This window comes from Trachypithecus francoisi, unplaced genomic scaffold (assembly GCF_009764315.1).
Source record: "Trachypithecus francoisi isolate TF-2019V2 unplaced genomic scaffold, Tfra_2.0 Lachesis_group8, whole genome shotgun sequence".
Lineage (NCBI taxonomy): Eukaryota > Metazoa > Chordata > Mammalia > Primates > Cercopithecidae > Trachypithecus > Trachypithecus francoisi.
The window spans coordinates 25,910,862-25,927,697 of record NW_022681473.1 but is presented as its reverse complement, the minus strand read 5'-3'; positions in this window follow the sequence as shown (position 1 = coordinate 25,927,697).

Here is a 16,836-nt window from a genome sequence, read left to right as displayed (position 1 = left end):
AAAAAGCCCAAATAGCCAAAGCAACCTCAAGCAAAAAGAACAAAATTGAAGTTATCATATTACCGGACTTCAAACTGTACTGCAAGGCTACTATAACCAAAACAGCATGGTACTGGTACAAAAACAGACACAAACACCAATGGAACAGAATAGAGAGCCCAGAAATAATGCTATGTACCTACTCACACAATCTGATTTTCAACAAAGTTGACAAAAACAAGCAAGGGGGAAGAACTCCTTATTCAATTTACGGTGTTGGGATAACTGGGTAGCCATTTGAAGAAGATTTAAGCTGGACCCTTTCCTTATATCATATACAAAATAACTCAAGATGGATTAAAGACTTAAATGTAAAATATGAAACTATAAAAACCCTGGAAGATAACCTAGGAAAACCTACTGTGGACATAGGCCCTGGCAAAGATTTCATGATGAAGATGTCAAAAATAATTGCAACAAAACCAAAAATTGACCAATGAGACCTAATTAAACTAAAGATCTTCTGTAAAGCAAAAGAGACTTTCAAAAGAGCAAACAGACAACTTACAGAATGGGAGAAAATATTTGCAAACTCTGCATCCAACAAAGGATCTAATATATTCAAAATCTGTAAGGAACTTAAACCACAAGCAATAAACAAACAACCCTATTAAAAAGTGGACAAAGGATGTGAAAGACATTTTTCAAAAACGATAAACACACTGCCAACAAGCATATGAAAAAAATGCTCAACATCACTAATACTTAAAGAAATGCAAATCATAACCACCTATCTCACATTAGGTTACAATGGCTATTATTAAACATTCAAATAATAACAGATGTTGGCAAAGTTGTAGAGAAAAGGGAATGCTTACACACTTTTGATGAGAATGCAAATTAGTTCAGCCACTGTGGAAAGAAATTGGGTGATTTCTCAAAGAACTTAAAACAGGACTACCATTCTACCCAGCAATCTGATTATTAGATACATACCCAAAGGAGTATAAATCATTCTACCATAAAGACACATACATGCATATATTCACTGATGCATTATTCACAATAGCAAAGACATGGAATCAACCTAAATGACCATCAACATTAGACTGGATTAAAAAAATGTGGTACATATGCACTGTGGAAATACAGCCATAACAAAGACCAAGGACATGTTCTTTGCAGCAACATGGATGGAGCTGGAGGCCATTATCCTAAGTGAACTAACTTAGGAACGGAAAACCAAATACCACCTGTTGTCACTTGCAAGTCAAAGCTAAACACACACGAACATGGAGCACGGAACAGTAGACACCAATGCCTATTTCAGGGTGGAGATTGAGAGGAGGGTGAGGATTGTAAAACTATTTATTAGATACTATGCTTATTACCTGGGTAATTAAATAATCTGTACACTAAACCCCTGCAACACTCAACTTATCTATAACAAACTGGACATGTACCCCTGATAAAAGTTAAAAAATGAAAGAAAATTGAAGGACAATATAATAATGATGATTTATTTCAGTATTTCATCATTATTCCAGAAAATTTTATAATTCTACCCTTTGTTTATTTTTAGTATTTTTGTTTAGTTGGGAATAATTGATAAATAATAATGAAATAATTCCCAAAAGATAAAATAGAAAAATGTTTTAAGATGTAGAAAAAAAAATGTCACTGTAACTTCATGAGTTTTATGTTCTTAAAAGGTATAATGGATTCATATGGTAAGAATCTTTGGTAACTATGCTTTCTATCTTTATCATAGAGAGATATAATTAAATTTATTAAATCAAAATTAGTTTCTTTATTCTTTGAAATGACACACAGAAATAAATAATAAAATATCTCAAATGTCAAATTTAAAAAAAAATCAAAAACTAAAATTAAGTCTAAAAGCCCCTATTGTACATAAAAGGTTAAGGAAAACTTTATTTGCTAACTCAGCACTTATGCCCATTTAACATATATTTATGTGATTGCTTTGTATATCTTCTTTTTATTTAAGAGGGATTTGAGAAAGATGAGAAGAAAATACATTGTGATAAGTTTTTAAAATCTTTCCTGCACATAAATATTAAGAGTTTGAATGAGAGAGAAAGAGGGTAACTGTCAGATTTGTTGGAGAATGGAGAAGCAGTATCAATTTCCTCTTTGTGTAACTTGAACTTCTGGCAAGCAATTTGTTATTAGAACTTTTGTTCTGTTACCAGCAGACAGAACATAAATCTATGGAATGGCATCATAAAGTACTTTGATCATACTAAGCCAGAATGGATTCTGATACTTTCTGTTGATAACCCTAAGATTCAGAACAATAGTGATGTTGCCTTCGTAGACAAATTTACCTGGTGTTGGGCTTATGACTCATTCCAAGAACCAGCCCAGCAGTAAGCTTGAAAGATTTGTTGAATATGCAACAGTGCTGAGAACTATGTATAACATTTTTTTTAAACTAGAATTATCTAAGATGCTAGATGGGATAATAATAAAATAAATGATTTTTTTTTTTTTGAAAAAACGTTGTTTTCGTTGATAGTGGGCATTAAGTTTCACTAAAAGACTTTAGGGGTTTGATGGTTCAAACACTTGGCCTAGGGATACAAGGCTAACTATGGCTCTGACTACAAGGGGTACTTAAAAGATCTTCAAAATTAGTTATAAAAGAAAAAAATCAAGCTACATTAATAAATTCTTTCTCATTTCATATTGTATTTTTATTTATGAAAACTAGGTGTATTACTCCCCCCACAGCGTACTATAGCTGAATCATCCAGATACCCTGGTATCTTTGTTCTATACCATTTTTATTGCTATTGGAGAGCTCTTCTGCAGCAAATAGCTACTAGAGGAACAGCCTATTTAATAATTGTCAGTCAGTCCTGATTTTCAGTATGAATTAAATCGGTCGTCAAACATTTGTGGGAAGTCTACAATGGCAGTGCTCTAAATACGTAAATAAAACTAACGGATCCTATGCAGGAACAATAGGAGGTGATACATAACTTAATATAATTACCACAGGACAGGGACGTATGAAGTATTAATGGGATACACAGAAGGAGTGTATTTATTTTATCTGAAAATAAGAAAAAGAAAAGAAAATATTATGATGTAAATTCAGCTGGCCTCCTTTTTAACTGTTAAGCTGAAAATAGGACATGAGAAAATGAGAATTTGGATATGAAATGGAACACGGGAATTATTTTAGCTATTTGGACATTGCCTGGTGAAGACAGGGTTTGGTAAAGGTGCTAGTTATGTCTAGTTATATATATATATTTTTTTTTTTCTTTTTTTCTTCTCATGGTTAGATTTAGCTCTGTGAAGGTAAAAAGTACATCTTACTCATGTTTAAATCCCTGTCACCTAGCAAGGAATAGACTCAAATGTGTCCAGAATTGACTGTGACCTCTCCTTTTGAATTTTCCTTATCAAACACATGCCTTAAGGCTGAAAGTCTTCTTTCTGAAATTAATCTCTGAGCATCAAGCTTAAATTACTTGAAACTGCTTTCTATATAAGAAAGTATACTTCTGGGCTTATCTATTTGGACTTAGTTACTACAGCATCTTGTTGAAAAGCTTGAAGATAGAAAAGTTTCATCTACCAAATGGAAAAAAGAAATGGAAAGGTAAAACAAATTATTTTCTTGAGGATTCATCAGCTACTTTTATCAGATTCACAGATACGAAGTTTAGTTGTGACTGAATTGGAAAGATCTTGGAGGAGGCAATATAGGGCAGGGAAAAGGCTACAAAATGTATAACCCTGGATTCCTCATATCTTAGCAGCTGATAGGTATAGATCACTTGACATTTAGAGTAATGACGGAAATTGTATGTGTTTGTGTTCCTTCTGAATAATGCTAGTTGTCAAGTTCCTACCTAGATGGCAGGAAACATGTATGTTACAACATCTCCTGTACCTAGAACTGGTTAAGGCTCAGCACAAGGGCTTCAGTATCTATGTCTTCACAATTACATTGCGAGGTTATCTTTGTCAACTCTTTCTGCAATCCTCTCATACTGCGAAAATAAGCACGTATGCAAAAAGTGCACATAACAATACTGAAGGCTGATGAGAACTGGAGTGTATACTTTACATCTCCTTCTTCGCAAGTATCCCCAGGTGTCAGTACACAAACCATGTAATCACAGCCTCCTTGGATCATACACAGCAATCAATGTGAATAAATGCTCAGTGGCACAGTCACATATGCAGGCCTGCAGGATGCCTTTTTAGGTTCAGCTATGACTCTATTGCTGAAAATAGAAGGGATTAGATAACTCAGAAAGGGAACGCTAAAAAAAAAACAAACATTAAGATGTTATATTGCACTGGCCCTTCCTCGATATCTTTATTCATAGATACAAAACAGATGGGCATTTTGCCTTGAACATGATCATCACTAAATATATACTATTGAATGAATCTTATGTATAATGACTCATACACAATGACACATTTACAAAGCCACTTATCTACTTCTTGCATTCTTTGCATCTCTATTAATAATGTTTCACAAACTAAGGATACTTTCTATAAAAAGTAGAGTGCACACAAACATAAAATTTCATGATATTCATGAATTTCTTGGAGCTCATTTATAGGTTGTAGACACCAAGGTAAGATATCTTGATATAATTTAATTTTCGTATTTCACGGAGGAGCAAACTGAGACCTTAAGTTACTTGAAGGGTCAGTTCATTGCCTTTCCAACCATACTATTATACTGACTTTCCTTTTATGGATGAGAAATGACTTAATGAAATAATTCTTACAATGCCTCAGTAATAGAAGAGTCGCTCAAGGCTACTTGATCCTAAAATAATAATAATTATTTTTATTGATGGCTCAGAATAATTTAGATGTCACATATTATTCTCCTTTAAGCAGAGCAGTAACATACAACTGACCAGAATTTCCTGAACATCAGGAACTTAATTGATTGTGTCCATCACTGTCTTATGCACTTAAAGAAGATTCTTCTTTTGCCAGTAGTAGGAGTGGTAAGAGTAGAATTAAGATTTTCCTAGGTCTTATTTATTAATTTTTGCAGCTCTCCACTTCATATCATATTAAACATATAGAAATTCACTCATATTCCACATGAAACGATATTTATGTGTAACGACATAAGATTTCGTTTGTGGTTCAATAGTCTGATAAATATAAATTTTTTGGTAAATATACAATTATATATTCATATAGTTTAATTTTGTAACATTTTTCCTGCTATGAACCAATGCTTTTTTTTTTTTTTTTTTACACATTCAAAAATTTTTCTGCATCTGTGAAAAGCAATTAGGCCGAGGCCTGTGCTCAATGACTAATAAATGAAGCAGTCTTAATAAGAGATGGCTATTACCTGGAAGAAATCTCCAAAGACTTTGCGATTTAGTACAGATCGACATCCAAAATCAGTGATAATTGGTATTTGGGAATGAATATTTTCTTCAGCCCAAATATTGGATCCAAAATTTGGTATTGATTTCAAAGCTCAGCCTGGAAAGGCCAGGGAGTTAAAGCTGGATATAAGTTAGGGTTCTGAGCTATGAAAGCAAATAATAAAAAATGTAAGTGAACCAAATATACAAATAACCTATCTGTTAAACACCCTCATGTTAGCCAACTGAGTGCAGAGTCTATATATATATTCATCACAGTTGATAGCATTCATCATTGTTTATATCAGTTAATAAATATATATTGGATAAATGTGATATATTTTATATCATATTGATGTGAATTTAAGGCACTCAGCTCCAACCTCCTCTTGATGGATGTATGATTGACATTCGGGTAACCAAATGCCTTGGGCTTGTTTCATTTAACATTACTCTTACTTAGTCTACACTGAGACTGTCAGTGTCATTTGCCACTAAATCTGTGAGCACTGGCAAATTAACTCACTGAATTTCAAATTTTTATCAGTAATGGAAGGATGTCTCTCTTGCCACATTGTTGTGAGGATTAGAGATAGCACACACAAAGCAACTGGAATCATAATAGGGCCAGGAGAGTAGACATGCAATAAAGGATGGCTATTATTTTTAGTCTGTTTTTCAGATGAGGAAATTTGGCCCAATAGTAGTTCTCTCCCCTCCTCAAATTGATTCTTTTCATCTCCTATTGCCAATGGGCACCATACTTCTCAGCTATTCTGGCAGGTGGGTGTGGCCTTATGAAAATCTTGCCAATGAAAAATGAGCAGAACATGTATGGGGAATGTTCAACTTACTTAATCAAAATGAAATTGCTTGCCCAGGGCATTATCTCTTTTTCCTTCATGCAGGCTGGAAAATGAATCAGGAGAGCCAGTTCTGACTATCTAGATAAGCACAGTATTTTAGAGGAGGAGGAATATTAGGGAAGAAAAATTGGGGTCCTGGATGATGCTATGGAACAAAGCTTCTCCACCTCCCCAAACAGGAGGTGAAAACTTTTTATTCTAAATCTAACCCACTCATTTTCTCATGAAATTGAAATTATTTGCTCATCAGGTTTCTTAAAAATATGTTTTAAATTAATTTCTTGGAAGTTTACTGACAGATTGAAGTTGACTATTTCTTCCATTTGTATTTGCAAAAAAAAAAAATGAAAACAATGGATAGAATTTGTGAATATTAATTATACCAAAATACTGTGCTACATACTACATGTTATAAGTCATGTAATTTTTATAATAACCCTATATGTTATATAGTATTATTATCCTTATGCTGCATATGAAGAAATTAAGTCACAGAGACTAAATAGATTTCCACTGGTCATTTGGCTTTAAAAAGAATGGAACTAAGAACCAGGTTGCCTTGATTTAAAATCTTAGTTCTTCAATTTTTAAACTGAGCCACTGGGAATTTGCTCAACCTTTCTTTCAAATGAGCCATACCTATTTAAATGAGTCTGGTAAAAAATAATTTTATGCCTTTGGTTTATACAATTTGAAGACAAGAAAAAGTACCTGTAAGGCTTTGAGCTATATATATCTTAATTCTGGTGTGAAAGTGGAATTTATTTGTGTCACACCAGAAACCACAGTAGAATAAATGGTAAAATGACTGAAAAGGAGTTTAATGATGAAACACATTAATGAATTGTGTTCACAGAAACAGCATGCCTTACCTCAAAGTTGTGAGTTGCTCTGCACCATAAATATTTAAAGATAATATGAATGTCTTCAAAGATTTTGAAGATGAGTTCATTAAAGAATGGAAAATTGACCTGAACTTTCCTTGAATTTTCATAATCTTAATTTTATACAAATTAATGTTTAATCATTGTCCCTTCTAATATGGAGATATTATCAATCTGTGACTGTATATCACTTCCAGTTTTGTACCACATAAAGAGAACACAGTCTTTGCTGTTTCAGTTGTATTTTCTTCCTCTGAAGTGAGAGGACATATAATAGAAATATTTAGTATAGCTGTTTCTGGGAGATGAATTTTTAAAATTATTTTATCATATTTTTCTTTGTTTCTGATGTCTGTACTTTTTATCTACATGCATATTTATTTATATACTGCAGTAAGTTCTCATTAAATGTCACAAATAGGTACTTGAAAATTGTAACTTTAAGAAAAATGACATATAGCAGGTCCTCACATAACACTGTTTTATTCAATGTCATTTTGTTATCATGCTGATGAGAAAGAAAAGATTGGTTTTGTTATATGCCATTTCATTTAAAGTTTCAGTATCTGATAACCTATCAAAGGTATTAAGTGAGGATTTATTGTATACATGTATGTATTATAGTAATACATAATTCTATAATTATATATAGGATTCAGGCAGATAATTCAGAATTTTTTCATTGAAACACTAATAGACCAAATTTCTACCTATCTTTGAATTTATATTTATTTGGAAAAATACATGTTTGTTATCAGCACTACCCAGTTTACCACACTGCATAATAATTCAGAGGCATTTTTCCAGTATTTCATTTGCCTTGAATACGTTAGATGTCAGAGGAACTTAAACTAATTACTTCTGAGCTCACATAAGCACCAAAATATATTTTTTGAATTAGTTGAAGCCTAAAACACAGGTCTTGTTTTATTTATTTGAACTGATACACCTCTTTGTTGAATGTAGTATATTTATATCCCCATATTATGTATTTTTTAACTGCATATAAATATGGGATAATCTAAGAATAAGTAAATACATACCTATTGTTAGCATTTTGTAATGTACAATAGTTATTTTGTTCTGTCCCTGAACAACACACAGCCTCTTAACACACTTTATGGTCTATAGGGACTTTTTAATATTTTCAAACCCATAGAAAGTCAATGGCACAAAAAGATATCTTTTATTACCTTATTGAAAGTTTAATATCTGCTAAAATAAATTTTAAATTTCTTTACTTATTTATAAATGGACATTTCTATCCTATTCAAAAGATAAAGTGGGAACAATTACATAATTTACAAATTCATTTTCCAAAGTGTCTCTCTGTTTAAAAAAATTATTAATTTCCCATGAGAAATCTTTTTACATTACAACCATAGAGTATTAGAATACCACAATCAATCAGTAAGGTAATTTGAACTCTGCCCTGATCTCCATGTATGTTACTGACCACTCAAAACCACAGACGTCTAATCTCCAAAGTCGGAAGGCAAATGAGATAAAGTAAAGATAAGGATCAAAGAGTCTTGAAGATGCACTCCATTTTTCTGTAGGTCTTTTGAAATGTGAATTTTGTTGAAATTTTAGAAGTTAGATGGATGAAAATGTCTGCCACAACAGCAGAGGTAGTAGTACACTGCAGTTTATTCGCTGTCCTTGCTAGCAGGAGAATCAAATTACCCCTATTGTGGCCCTGTCTTTTCCCAACCATGCAGAATGAAACTTCAATCATTTCAGCAAAGTGAATGTTTCATCTCACTGTTGACAAAGATAGACACTCTATGTCTATTCTTTCATATGGCCATACTCTTCTTACCTAAAATACTTTTTCACCAGAAGAAACCAATTTATATCATATATATATATATGGTCAGATTGAATCTGATTAATTAAAAAGTTAATAGGAAAAAATCAGTCTTCTTTTAGGGCTCTGAAATAGAAAGGCATATGAATTCATAGCTATCTATCTTCACTGCCTCACATATGTAAACTCATGTGAATTTCTTCATTAATTTTGATATGATTATGCTGTGGTATTATAATGCCACCACAAATAAATGATTTATAGAGTTTAAACTTAAATTATGGTCTCTTAATACAAAGAGAATTAATGAGTTTTGAAGGACAAGTTTTCCTTTAAAATTTTTTAATGTACATTTAAATTTTTAATAAAGGCTCTGACTGTTTGTTCATGTTTCCTGCCCAAGTATGTGTCAGAATCCTTTCGGTAGAATTTAATAAATTTGTGATAAGCCTTATTGAGTGTTTGAGATGTTACCTCTATTCAGAGCTACATCTCAAGTAAGAGATGGGTTTTTTGGGGGGATGTTTCATTTTCAAAGAGATAGTTAATAAATTGATTCAAAAGTATTTGCCTTTGTGTGTAAACAATGTATTTTATTGGTGATGTGCAAATTAACTATCCTACTTACAATTTGTTTTATTTAATATTTTATATTCTCAGTTCAATGGAATAGGTACCACACATGGATTAATCAATTTGAGAAAATAAGATACAAAGCAATAAAAGACTTCTAAAGTTTAACATCATTACAAAGCCAAGAGACTCTTTAAGTCTGACCACAGTAAGGTGACCTTTAGTTTCACACTAGACAGTATGAAGTAGATTGCAAAAGAGCTGAATTTTCGAAAGCTACTTAGTGGATATTATCCCAGATGATTATCCACAAAACTAGAACAGGGAATTTGGGCTATCTTGGTTCTATAGAATTTAATATATGCCTGTAGTCCCAGCTACTCGGGAGGCTGAGGCAGGAGAATGGCGTAAACCCGGGAGGCGGAGCTTGTAGTGAGCTGAGATTCCGCCACTGCACTCCAGCCTGGGCCACAGAGCGAGACTCCGTCTCACAAAAAAAAAAAAAAAAAAAGGCCGGGCGCGGTGGCTCAAGCCTGTAATCCCAGCACTTTGGGAGGCCGAGACGGGCGGATCACGAGGTCAGGAGATCGAGACCATCCTGGGTAACACGGTGAAACCCCGTCTCTACTAAAAAATATAAAAAAAAAAAAAAATAGCCGGGCGAGGTGGCGGGCGCCTGTAGTCCCAGCTACTCGGGAGGCTGAGGCAGGAGAATGGCGTGAACCCGGGAGGCGGAGCTTGCAGTGAGCTGAGATCCGGCCACAGCACTCTAGCCTGGGCGACAGAGCGAGACTCCGTCTCAAAAAAAAAAAAAAAAAATCACTCACCTGAGAGTGAAGACACGGCAACAGTAGAATCACAATGTTTACAAATCAATTATTTCAACAACAGTGGTATAAAATTAGTTGCAGTTTTAAATTTTATCCTTGTAATTTTTTTTCATACTTTTTGAAAATACTAGGCAGCAACTGCATGCACTTTTTCTATTTTATTTGAAAGGCACATTTGTGCTTGCTTAATTATACACACATTTCCAATTCCAATTTACACTTGGCATTAGATAGCAAGAAAGTCAGTAATAGTTGTAGAGTTAAATTAAAATGGCTGAAATCTACAATTTTAAAATCAGGCAATAATAAAAATGATGTTACTGTTTGGTGTTTTAAGACATAGATTTTTCTAATACTTAGAAGATATTTGGAGAATATTATTATAAAATGAAATAAGCCATAGCAGATCAATATTTAAGGTAAACAGCCTTAAATCATTCAGTGTAGTTAGGTTTTAAGGACAGAAAATAATAATTAGATTTAGAATGCTTAGGTACTTGGCTATTTAAAAGTCTGGCCCTAGTACAGCTAGGCATTTTACTTAAAAACCCAATAATTAGGAAAAATTTTCATCTGTTGCTTCTGTGTAGGTTGGTACATTTCCTTCAAATAATTGATTTGAGTATATACAGAAAATAATTTTCTCAAGTCATTGACAAAGTTAGGGCTAGTTGTGGGCATTTGAATTAAGAAAAGTTTAAGAAACTATGCCAAATTGCTTCACTTTTAACAACAAAAGTATAACTTCAAAATCGCTAATATGTATTCCTTAAACACTACAGTGACTATCTTTGTATAATACTGGATATTAGCAGTCAAATGAAGAAAATACATTTTGAGTAAATTTAGTTAGTTCAAAAGTTTTACTGTGTTTACCACCAGTCATAATGCCTAGTAATACCTAAACATATTCAGATCTTATAAGGTTTTTTTCCCAGGATTTTTCTCGGGGCTTTTTGTGTGTTTTCAAATATCACAACATTATTTTTGATATGGGCACACATTATTATTTCATTTTGAGATGCATTCAGCTTTGGCTAAAATTTATAAGATAATAAATGGCTGAGCCAAGGAAAATGGAAAAAACAGTGTTCCTATTCATTTTATTCTTTTTTTTTTTTTTATTATACTTTAAGTTCTAGGGTACATGTGCATAACGTTTATATCATGTATAACTCCCCAATGCAATCCCTCCCTCCTCCCCCCTCCCCCTGATAGGCCCCAGTGTGTGATGTTCCCCTTCCCGAGTCCAAGTGATCTCATTGTTCAGTTCCCACCTATGAGTGAGAACATGCGGTGTTTGGTTTTCTCTTCTTGTGATAGTTTGCTAAGAATGATGGTTTCCAGCTGCATCCATGTCCCTACAAAGGACGCAAACTCATCCTTTTTGATGGCTGCATAGTATTCCATGGTGTATATGTGCCACATTTTCTTAATCCAGTCTGTCACAGATGGACATTTGGGTTGATTCCAAGTTTTTGCTATTGTGAATAGTGCCGCAATAAACATACGTGTGCATGTGTCTTTGTAGTAGAGTAATTTATAATCCTTTGGGTATATACCCAGTAGTGGGATGGCTGGGTCATATGGTACATCTAGTTCTAGATCCTTGAGGAATCGCCATACTGTTTTCCATAATGGTTGAACTAGTTTACAATCCCACCAACAGTGTAAAAGTGTTCCTATTTCTCCACATCCTCTCCAAAATCTACTGTTTCCTGACTTCTTAATGATTGCCATTCTAACTGGTGTGAGATGGTATCTCATTGTGGTTTTGATTTGCATTTCTCTGATGGCGAGTGATGACGAGCATTTTTTCATGTGTTTGTTGGCTGTATGGATGTCTTCTTTTGAGAAATGTCTGTTCATATCCTTTCCCCACTTTTTGATGGGGCTGTTTGTTTTATTCTTGTATATTTGTTTGAGTTCTTTGTAGATTCTGGATATTAGCCCTTTGTCAGATGAGTAGGTTGCAAAAATTTTCTCCCATTCTGTGGGTTGCCTGTTCACTCTGATGGTAGTTTCTTTTGCTGTGCAAAAGCTCTTTAGTTTAATGAGATCCCATTTGTCAATTTTGGCTTTTGCTGCCGTTGCTTTTGGTGTTTTAGACATGAAGTCCTTGCCCATGCCTATGTCCTGAATGGTACTACCTAGATTTTCTTCTAGGGTTTTTATGGTATTAGGTCTAACATTTAAGTCTCTAATCCATCTTGAATTATTTTCGTATAAGGGGTAAGGAAAGGATCCAGTTTCAGCTTTCTACTTATGGCTAGCCAATTTTCCCAGCACCATTTATTAAATAGGGAATCCTTTCCCCATTTCTTGTTTTTGTCAGGTTTGTCAAAGATCAGATGGCTGTAGATGTGTGGTATTATTTCTGAGGACTCTGTTCTGTTCCATTGGTCTATATCTCTGTTGTGGTACCAGTACCATGCTGTTTTGGTTACTGTAGCCTTGTAGTATAGTTTGAAGTCAGGTAGCGTGACGCCTCCAGCTTTGTCCTTTTGACCTAGGATTGTCTTGGCAATGCGGGCTCTTTTTTGGTTCCATATGAACTTTAAAGCCGTTTTTTCCAATTCTGTGAAGAAAGTCATTGGTAGCTTGATGGGGATGGCATTGAATCTATAAATAACCTTGGGCAGTATGGCCATTTTCACGATACTGATTCTTCCTATCCATGAGCATGGTATGTTCTTCCATTTGTTTGTGTCCTCTTTGATTTCACTGAGCAGTGGTTTGTAGTTCTCCTTGAAGAGGTCCTTTACATCCCTTGTAAGCTGGATTCCTAGGTATTTTATTCTCTTTGAAGCAATTGTGAATGGAAGTTCATTCCTGATTTGGCTCTCTGCTTGTCTGTTACTGGTGTATAAGAATGCTTGGGATTTTTGCACATTAATTTTGTATCCTGAGACTTTGCTGAAGTTGCTTATCAGCTTAAGGAGATTTTGGGCTGAGACGATGGGGTTTTCTAAATATACAATCATGTCATCTGCAAACAGGGACAATTTGACTTCTTCTTTTCCTAACTGGATACCCTTGATTTCTTTCTCTTGCCTGATTGCCCTAGCCAGAACTTCCAACACTATGTTGAATAAGAGTGGTGAGAGAGGGCATCCCTGTCTTGTGCCAGTTTTCAAAGGGAATTTTTCCAGTTTTTGCCCATTCAGTATGATATTAGCTGTGGGTTTGTCGTAAATAGCTCTTATTATTTTGAGGTACGTTCCATCAATACTGAATTTATTGAGCGTTTTTAGCATGAAGGGCTGTTGAATTTTGTCAAAAGCCTTTTCTGCATCTATTGAGATAATCATGTGGTTCTTGTCTTTGGTTCTGTTTATATGCTGGATTACGTTTATTGATTTGCGAATGTTGAACCAGCCTTGCATTCCAGGGATGAAGCCCACTTGATCATGGTGGATAAGCTTTTTGATGTGGTGCTGAATCCGGTTTGCCAGTATTTTATTGAGGATTTTTGCATCGATGTTCATCAGGGATATTGGTCTAAAATTTTCTTTTTTTGTTGTGTCTCTGCCAGGCTTTGGTATCAGGATGATGTTGGCCTCATAAAATGAGTTAGGGAGGATTCCCTCTTTTTCTATTGATTGGAATAGTTTCAGAAGGAATGGTACCAGCTCCTCCTTGTACCTCTGGTAGAATTCAGCTGTGAATCCATCTGGTCCTGGACTTTTTTTGGTGGGTAGGCTATTAATTGTTGCCTCAATTTCAGAGCCTGCTATTGGTCTATTCAGGGATTCAACTTCTTCCTGGTTCAGTCTTGGGAGAGTGTAAGTGTCCAGGAAATTATCCATTTCTTCTAGATTTTCTAGTTGATTTGCGTAGAGGCATTTATAGTATTCTCTGATGGTTGTTTGTATTTCTGTGGGGTCGGTGGTGATATCCCCTTTATCATTTTTTATTGCATCTATTTGATTCCTCTCTCTTTTCTTCTTTATTAGTCTTGCTAGCGGTCTGTCAATTTTGTTGATTTTTTCAAAAAACCAACTCCTGGATTCATTGATTTTTTGGAGGGTTTTTTGTGACTCTATCTCCTTCAGTTCTGCTCTGATCTTAGTTATTTCTTGCCTTCTGCTAGCTTTTGAATGTGTTTGCTCTTGCCTCTCTAGTTCTTTTAATTGTGATGTTAAAGTGTCAATTTTAGATCTTTCCTGCTTTCTCTTGTGGGCATTTAGTGCTATAAATTTCCCTCTACACACTGCTTAAATGTGTCCCAGAGATTCTGGTATGTTGTATCTTTGTTCTCATTGGTTTCAAAGAACATCTTTATTTCTGCTTTCATTTCGTTATGTACCCAGTAGTCATTCAGGAGCAGGTTGTTCAGTTTCCATGTAGTTGAGCGGTTTTGATTGAGTTTCTTAGTCCTGAGTTCTAGTTTGATTGCACTGTGGTCTGAGAGACAGTTTGTTATAATTTCTGTTCTTGTACATTTGCTGAGGAGTGCTTTACTTCCAATTATGTGGTCAATTTTGGAATAAGTGCGATGTGGTGCTGAGAAGAATGTATATTCTGTTGATTTGGGGTGGAGAGTTCTATAGATGTCTATTAGGTCCGCTTGGTGCAGAGATGAGTTCAATTCCTGGATATCCTTGTTAACTTTCTGTCTCGTTGATCTGTCTAATGTTGACAGTGGAGTGTTGAAATCTCCCATTATTATTGTATGGGAGTCTAAGTCTCTTTGTAGGTCTCTAAGGATTTGCTTTATGAATCTGGGTGCTCCTGTATTGGGTGCATATATATTTAGGAGAGTTAGCTCTTCCTGTTGAATTGATCCCTTTACCATGATGTAATGGCCTTCTTTGTCTCTTTTGATCTTTGATGGTTTAAAGTCTGTTTTATCAGAGACTAGGATTGCAACCCCTGCTTTTTTTGTTCTCCATTTGCTTGGTAGATCTTCCTCCATCCCTTATTTTGAGCCTATGTATGTCTCTGCATGTGAGATGGGTCTCCTGAATACAGCAGACTGATGGGTCTTGACTCTTTATCCAGTTTGCCAGTCTGTGTCTTTTAATTGGAGCATTTAGTCCATTTACATTTAAGGTTAATATTGTTATGTGTGAACTTGATCCTGTCATTATGATATTAACTGGTTATTTTGCTCATTAGTTGATGCAGTTTCTTCCTAGCCTCGATGGTGTTTACATTTTGGCATGTTTTTGCAATGGCTGGTACCGGTTGTTCCTTTCCATGTTTAGGGCTTCCTTCAGGGTCTCTTGTAAGGCAGGCCTGGTGGTGACAAAATCTCTAAGCATTTGCTTATCTGTAAAGGATTTTATTTCTCCTTCACTGATGAAACTTAGTTTGGCTGGATATGAAATTCTGGGTTGAAAATTCTTTTCTTTAAGAACGTTGAATATTGGCCCCCACTCTCTTCTGGCTTGTAGAGTTTCTGCCGAGAGATCTGCTGTTAGTCTGATGGGCTTCCCTTTGTGGGTAACCCGACCTTTCTCTCTGGCTGCCCTTAAGATTTTTTCCTTCATTTCAACTTTGGTGAATCTGGCAATTATGTGTCTTGGAGTTGCTCTTCTGGAGGAGTATCTTTGTGGCGTTCTCTGTATTTCCTGAATTTGAATGTTGGCCTGCCCTACTAGGTGGGGAAGTTCTCCTGGATGATATCCTGAAGAGTGTTTTCCAACTTGGTTCCATTTTCCCCCTCACTTTCAGGCACCCCAATCAGACGTAGATTTGGTCTTTTTACATAATCCCATACTTCTTGCAGGCTTTGTTCATTTCTTTTTCTTCTTTTTTCTTTTGGTTTCTCTTCTTGCTTCATTTCATTCATTTGATCCTCAATCACCGATACTCTTTCTTCCAGTTGATCGAGTCGGTTACTGAAGCTTATGCATTTGTCACGTATTTCTCGTGTCATGGTTTTCATCTCTGTCATTTCATTTATGATCTTCTCTGCATTAATTAGTCTAGCTGTCAATTCTTCCACTCTTTTTTCAAGATTTTTAGTTTCTTTGCGCTGGGTACGTAATTCCTCCTTTAGCTCTGAGAAGTTTGATGGGCTGAAGCCTTCTTCTCTCATCTCGTCAAAGTCATTCTCTGACCAGCTTTGATCCGTTGCTGGCGATGGGCTGCGCTCCTTTGCAGGGGGAGATGCGCTCTTATTTTTTGAATTTCCAGCTTTTCTGCCCTGCTTCTTCCCCATCTTTGTGGTTTTATCTGTCTCTGGTCTTTGATGACGGTGATGTACTGATGGGGTTTTGGTATAGGTGTCCTTCCTGTTTGATAGTTTTCCGTCTGACAGTCAGAAGGGCTGTCTGTTGGTCTGTTGGAGATTGCTTGAGGTCCACTCCAGACCCTGTTTGCCTGGGTATCAGCAGCAGAGGTTGCCGAAGATAGAATATTGCTGAACAGCGAGTGTACCTGTCTGATTCTTCCTTTGGAAGTTTCCTCTCAGGGATGACTCCACCCTGTGAGGTGTGGGGTGTCAGACTGCCCCTAGTGGGGGATGTCTCCCAGCTAGGCTACTCAGGGGTC